This window comes from Carassius auratus, unplaced genomic scaffold (assembly GCF_003368295.1).
Source record: "Carassius auratus strain Wakin unplaced genomic scaffold, ASM336829v1 scaf_tig00217711, whole genome shotgun sequence".
NCBI classification, from domain to species: domain Eukaryota; kingdom Metazoa; phylum Chordata; class Actinopteri; order Cypriniformes; family Cyprinidae; genus Carassius; species Carassius auratus.
In genome coordinates, this window is record NW_020529204.1 from 45354 (window position 1) to 53456 (window position 8103).

Genomic DNA, 8103 nt, shown 5'->3' on the forward strand with positions numbered 1-8103 from the left:
AAAGGGAGAAAAAGAAGAAATCACTTATAGGATTCAGTAATATGAGGATCTATTGCATAGATTTGAGGGTACTGACATGTATTAGAATAACTTATTAAACGTGAATTACTGACTGATCAGAATCTTATGAAAATCTAAAATCTGAATACATAAATTATTGATTTACCACAAAGTAACAAAAAAGCAACAAATTACAGTAAATGCAAGGAAAAATACATCACAATGTATTATATATCTATTATATTCTATATTCTTCATCTCTGCAAATCATTCTGTTTTCAGATCATTTGAAACTAGTGCAGGTAGGTTTTTGCCGAGATAAATGAAATACTGAGAATATGTTAAGCTGTCAATCAAATACTTTACACAGCAGGAGCAACCGCTTGTTTGTAAACAAGGAAAATTTAAGAAATAGGTCATAGGTATGGATGGATGGACATGTCATGAGCATTAGTTGTGGCATTAAGTTTGTCTTGTTAGTAGCTTTAACGTAACGTTAGTTGCTATTGCAGTAAAAACGTGAGCATCAACACATGGTAATTTATTATATTCATATGATTTTGCTCAAAACTCACTTCAAATCGAGAATTTTAACTTCCACTGTTGATTCCATTAACGTTATGCTTGTTATTACAGAATGATAATTTTTTTTTCATATACACACTGATTTATTTATTTAAATTTATAAGGTTTATAAGTTATGTCCTTTAGCATTGCATTAAGTTAGATATATACTTTATTCTTATTAAAAATTCTCACGATTATTTGAAGAACAAACAAACCATATATTGATGTCATCGACTGTTTATTGTTATCATAGTTCATTAGTAATATCTGTATTTTATGCAGCTACTGCGATATGAGTGATTCATGACATCCGTATGAGGCGATCGCACACCGGACGAGGATCACGGCGCCGCGCCTTTAAAATAATACACATTATTTTCTATTACTGTACCCACACCGGCGGCGCCCTGCTACGTCATTGTTTACTTGTTGTAGGGGTATGGTTGTTTGGTTGCTCTAAATTCGGCGCGAATATTCCCGCCTTCATTTGTGTACTTGTGTAGAGGTTAAAAAGAGTAAAGATCAAAATGATCATACAAATGATGGAATCAATGTGATTCGAGTGTAAAAAAGAGAAGGAAAAACAGGTTAAAATCAATATATGATTTAAGTGTACTTTTGGAGTGTCCACTAGGGGGAGATCTAAGGTTGCAGGTTGTGGCTGATGCAATGTGTGCTGTGCGTCACAGCCAATACAGACTGACGCAGAGACAACAGCACGAGTTCGTGTCTTCATTTATTAATTTCTATTTTCCCCCTTTATCAGGTATGAAATACATAACAATGTATTTTCATCATGAGTTAAACTGATATAGTAGTCATGAGACTGGATATGTCTGTGAATATATGCGAAAGCATGGTGTTTGATGCAAACAAAGACTGTAATGCTAATCGGCATGCTAAATATGCTAAATATTAGGGTGGAGAAAACTAAATGAGATGTGTCACAGTTGTTTAAGTGGAACAGAAGAGTATAGTTGTACAATGTCAACTGAAAGTTATGTGTAATGAAGTTCATGTTTTTTGTGTATATTATAATGAGTTCAATGCTTTATAATACACTGTTGAAATAGTGTTTCTTCAAGAATGGGACTCTGAATGGTTATCTCTCTCATGAAAAGTTGAAAATGTAACTGAAGAACAAATTGATGTTAAACACAAAAGAACTGTATTGTCATCACGAGGAAATAACTCATTTTGCAGTTGCAAGAGGACATTGACGGAAGGGTGTTACATTATGAATGTTATAGAAGAAGTGATGTATTTGTATTATTGGCTTCAGACACATATTGATGTGATTTAGTGTACAGATGTATTCATTTATTCAAAGTTCTGTTACTTATAAGTAATATCTGTTGATAAAAGAGACATCACACAGCCAATACAGACTGACGCAGAGACAACAGCACGAGTTCGTGTCTTCATTTATTAATTTCTATTTTCCCCCTTTATCAGGGTGTAACATTTTGGAGGCCCCAGCGAGGAGGGATGGTTCCTGGTCCTGCCGAGTGATGTAGTGCCATATGACAACATCCCACCTTGCAACCACAACTACCACGATAGGAGGTCGGTGGTGTACAGTAGTCTCACAACTGGATTGGCAGAAGTGCGAGTATTCTGAGGTTCCTCACCCAACCAGGATAGCTGCAAATCCTTCCCAACCAAGTAGACATTCTGCATTACACTGACACCGGCCACTTATTCACAAACAACATGAACACATTGGAGGACTTAAGACTTGAAGTAGTGGGGACACTTTACTCACTCAACAGTGATCATCTGATTGCCGTATGTGACTTTTTAGATATTGCTGGTATGCAACGAGAGAATGTTTTGGGTAAAAGTCGCTCATTTCTAATTGCACATATTGTAAAGTATATTGAAAGAAATGAGGTAGATGAACTTGAAGACCAGGGTATGTCTTTTCTCCTTGACCTTAAAGACAAAATTACTGAAATTCAGTTGTCAAACCGAAACACACTAGAGTCACAGCAAAAGGAATTGCATGTAACTCAGATGTCAGAGCAAGAAAAATTGCAAAAACAGATTGAAGCACTCCAATTAGCGTTACAGTTATCATTGCAGCCAAAAGAGGGTGAATCAAAACAGGAAGTACAGACAGTGAGTCAAAAAGAACAGACATTTCAGGGCGGTGTCTCAACAAAAGACCTTACCCAATCACTTATGTGGCAAAGGGAGTTCAAAATATCTGGTCAGATTGGGGAACCAGGGCAGAAGGATAAACTTAGTTTTTCCAGCTTGGCCCATCAAATCGAGAACGGGAAAAATAAGAATGTCCCGGAACATGAAATAGTCCATGCAGTAATTAAAGCCATCGTCCCTGGCATGCAGCTGCGCAGTTATCTAGAGGGCAAAGCAAACTTAACACTGCCTAACCTGAGAAGGATCCTTCGCTCACATTACCAGGAAAGGGGAGCCACAGAGCTGTACAAGCAGCTGATGTCAGAAGTCCAAGACAGTAAGGAGACACCCCAGAACTTTTTAATTCGTATTTTAGATCTTAGGCAGAAGATTTTATTTGCATCACAGGAAGCAGAGTCTAGTCTCAAATATGATCCCATTCTGGTGCAAAATATGTTTCTGCATACAGTTCTTACTGGTCTGCAAAATGACTATATCAGAGGGGATCTGAAGCCATACTTGCAACAAACAGATGTGAGTGACGAGCTGTTGTTAGAGAAATTAAACATTGCATGTATGACTGAAACAGAGAGACAAAACAAAAAGAAAGCTGCAGTCCAGCATCGTCCAGTCGTGGTGCATTCGGCCGAATGCAATGATATCCCAGCACCTGCAGAAAAGAAAGGGAAAACATTGCTTCAGGAAAATAAAAATAAGCATAACCCTGATTTGCTAAATGAACTCAGAGAAATAAAATCAGACATGGCACTATTAAAGAACCTCAGCGCTGAAGTGTCACAGATTAGAGAGTCGATTCAATTACCCCAGACAGCTGTGGAACAGGGTTTGTCCTCGCCAGGTTTCCGAAATTATGGCCCAGCTGCTCACCCGGAATGCCCATTCCCAGGGTACTGGCCCAATTACAATACAGGGCAGAGAGGGAGAACAGCTCAGTTCCAGCAAGGATTTGCACCACACCGTCTTTCCACCCAGACAAGAAGTCAACGAAGAAGATGCCTCAACTGTCAGCAGAGTGACACTGAAAGTTATTGCACCCACTGCTATAGATGTGGAAGCAGTGAGCATTTCTTTGCAGGCTGTAGAGCAAGGGCAGGAAACTCATCCAGGGATGCTTATTTAAACGAGAGAGGGTTACTTCCACGGGACAGGGAGTAACCTGCCAGATATTAGAGTCCCATCAACAATGCTGGGGGTGTGGGATGAAGGGAGGTGACCACAATTTACGAGTATGCACATCTTGTCGCAAAGCTTTCTATTGCTCCAAGTTATGTCAGGCTCGTCACTGGAGTAGACACAAGAAAGACTGCCAGCAGAAAGGGCATAAAGATGTCAAAGAATTAAGTGCCACAATGAAAACAAATTCAAACAAATCACTGAGCATGGCCACTTTAGTGGGAAAACAGTGTCTCGTTGACTGTTATATCCAGGGAGTTAAAACAACAGCATTGTGGGATACTGGATCTCAAGTTTGTATCATCGATGAGTGGTGGAAAAATGAAATGTTACCTGATGTGAGGTTAAGGCTTCTTTCAGAAATAATTGATGCACCGGACACACTTCAAATAGTAGCAGCAAACGGACAAGGTATTCCTTATGTTGGGTGGATAGAAGTCACATTTCAGCTGCTAAGAGGAAACAATGACCGAGTAGATCCTGTCATTCCCATGCTGGTAACAAAGGGGAAACATCTCTCCCATCCCATCATTGGTTACAATGCTATTGAGTTCATAGTGACAGACAATACAGGCGAAAGTGCAGACTCAGCATGTGATGAACAGTTAAAGAGATTAGTGAATGTGACACTCCCAAGATTAGAGATAAATCACATTCAAGCTTTTATAGCACTTCTAAAGGCTGAAAAGTCACATGAGTATGTGGTGAGAACTCCCAGAGAAAAAATATTAATTCCTAAGCGTACTTCTTTGCAGGTTGAGTGCCGAATAAAGATGAACCCATTGAAGGAGGACACTACTTTGATGTTTGAACCTGATCTTGATCCCAAATGGGCGGAAGGGCTAGAGTTCCAGGAGACACTTTTAAAGGTTAAGAAGGGGGTTCCCCCCTACATCATACTTGATGCTCGGAATCCTACAGACCATGACATTGTCCTGTGTGGAAAAACATTAATAGGAGCAGCACATAGGGTACAAGCTGTTTATCCGTCCATGTCATTCTATCAGTCAATTCAGTCCATACCTGCTTCAGTGAATCCCATCCAAACAAGCAGCGCTGAGTTTGCCAGTGATACCTGGGACCCTCCAGTCGATTTGGGTCATCTGAGTCAGCCTGAACAGGAAGTAGTACGTAAGATGTTACGAAAGGAATGTGCGTCATTCTCAAAGTCAGACGATGACATCGGGTGCATAGAAAATCTAACTCTGAAAATATCCCTTAAAGACACAGTTCCTGTTGCACGTTCATACATCTCTGTGCCGAAACCACTCTATAGGGAAGTAAAAGATTACCTTCATGACCTTATTGCTCAGGGTTGGATATCAAAATCAACATCATCTTATGCATCACCTGTTGTCTGTGTTAGGAAAAAGGATGGAAGCCTCCGTCTTTGTGTGGATTACAGGGAGCTGAATAAGAAGACCAATCCTGATCGTCAGCCAATTCCCAGAGTCCAAGATATCCTTGACAACCTGGGTGGGAATTCATGGTTTTCACTGTTAGATCAGGGCAAAGCATATCATCAGGGCTTTATGGCAAAGGAGAGTAGGCCCCTGACTGCTTTTGTAACCCCGTGGGGGTTGTATGAGTGGATACGAATCCCTTTTGGCTTGATGAATGCTCCCGCTGCCTTTCAGAGGTGTATGGAGGAATGCTTGGAGAGTTTGAGAGACCGGATATGTGTGCCATACCTTGATGATATCTTAGTATACAGCAAGTCCTTTGAAGACCATGTCCACCATGTGCAGGAGGTATTGCAGCAGCTTAGACAGTATGGAATAAAATTGAAGCCGAGCAAATGTGGAATGTTCAAGAGGGAAATCCGTTATCTTGGAAGAATTGTATCGGCTGAAGGTAGCAAAGTGGATCCAGCTGACACAGAGGCTGTGGGAGCTTGGAAGGAAAAGAGACCAAGTACTGTCGGGCAGCTGCGAACTGTGATGGGCCTCTTAAGTTACTACCGACAATATATTAAGGATTTTTCAAAGATTGCTGGACCACTGTATGATTTACTCAAGAGCACCCCAGGAGTGGAAAACACTTGCCAAAATTCCAGACAAAGTAAAGTGAAGAATAGAGGAGTGCCTTCAAACCAACCAATAGTTTGGAAGGAAGAGCACCAAGAGATCTTGGAAAAACTGATAAACCATCTGGTCGAACCACCTATCCTTGGATTTCCAGACTTTTCACTGCCTTTTATTCTTCATACAGACGCCTCAAACCAAGGCCTGGGGGCAGTATTGTACCAAAAGCAGGGGGGTAAGCTCCGTGTAATAGCATATGGATCTCGGACCCTTACAGCCGTTGAACGAAATTACCACCTCCATTCGGGTAAATTAGAGTTTCTCGCCCTAAAGTGGTCAATAACGGAGAAATTTAGAGACTATTTATACTACGCACCTACATTCACAGTCTTTAGCGATAATAACCCTCTCACGTATGTACTATCCAGCGCAAAACTCAATGCCACTGGCTGTAGGTGGGTAGCAGAGTTAGCCGACTTCCACTTTTCAATAAAGTACCGCCCTGGCCGAGAGAATGCAGATGCTGACAGTTTATCAAGATTGCCTCTAGACATTGAAGGGATGATAGAACAATGTACGGAGGAAATGTCATCAGACTGCATTGCAGCCACTGCACAAGCTGTAGAAGTCCAGGAAGATACCTCACCTTGGATAGTATCTCACTCGCCTCCATATTCACATGACATGAGTGACAGTGAACCTCTTCTTGTGGCGGAAATACAACAGAGTCAAAGGGAGGACCCACACATCGGGCCTGTAATAAAATATAAATTAACAGATACGAGACCTTGCCCCAAACAAATGAAGTCCCTTACCCCTCAGAGCCGATGTCTTCTTCGTGAATGGGAGAAGCTTCACTTGGATGAGAATGGCATCCTAAAGCGGAAGACTGCTAATAGGCACCAGCTGGTCCTACCTGAAAGATACAAGGCAGTGGTAATGAAGAAGTTGCACAATGAGATGGGTCACCAAGGAGTTGATCGCACGACATCGCTGATCAGAGACCGTTTCTTTTGGCCCCATATGCAACAAGAGATTGAACATTATGTTGCAAAAAGCTGTCATTGTTTGAAGCAAAAGAAGCCTTGTAGGGAGACAAGGGCACCTCTCATTAATATCATTACAACGCAGCCTTTTGAGCTTGTTTCTGTTGACTTCCTGCATTTAGATAAATGCAAGGGGGGATACGAATACATATTAGTCATAGTTGACCATTTTACACGGTTTGCGCAGGCATATCCCACAACATCAAAGTCTGCTAAAACAGTAGCTGATCGCCTGTTTAATGACTATGCTCTGCGATTTGGATTCCCTAGACGAATTCACCACGATCAAGGTGGTGAATTTGAAAACCAGCTTCTAGCCCAGCTGACAAAGAATTGTGGTGTCTTTAGTTCCAGAACAACACCGTACCACCCACAAGGGAATGGTCAGACGGAACGATTCAACAGGACCTTGCTTCAAATGCTCAAAACCCTGACAGACAAGCAGAAGACGAACTGGAAGGAATCCCTGAATAAACTGATATTTGCATATAATAGCACCAAATGTGAGGTAACAGGATTCTCACCTTTTTATCTTCTATATGGCCGGCATCCCAGACTACCAGTGGATCTACTTTTTGGGTTGGAAGAAAGCACTGGAACTGTGGGCCACCAGGAATACCTGCAGAGATGGAGAGAACAGATGCAGGAAGCACACAAAATAGCCAGAGAGAATGCGGGAAAAGCTGCAGTGCGAAGTAAAAAAAACTACGATAGAAAATTGAGAAGTACAACCTTATATCCGGGCGACCGTGTACTTGTTAGAAACTTGACACCAAGAGGAGGCACGGGCAAATTGCGCAACCACTGGGAGGAGACAATCCATACGGTTGTGAGGCAAATGAAAGAAGATCTCCCAATTTATGAAGTGAAGCCAGAGGTAGGAAAAGGAAGGTCTAGGATCCTGCATCGTAACCTCTTGCTGTCATGTGATCTCCTGCCAATGGAAGGGCAATCTGACACAGCTGCTTATTTAACAGAAAAGATGACAAAGCAAAATAGAAAATATATTGTAAAACTTAATGAAGATGAAGAAGAGGATGAGGACGAGTTCTGTTTTTATTACTCACCAAACCAGCAGCAATACTATGGAGAAGGGAGTGAGGGAGATCCTAATGAGTTAGAAAGGGGGA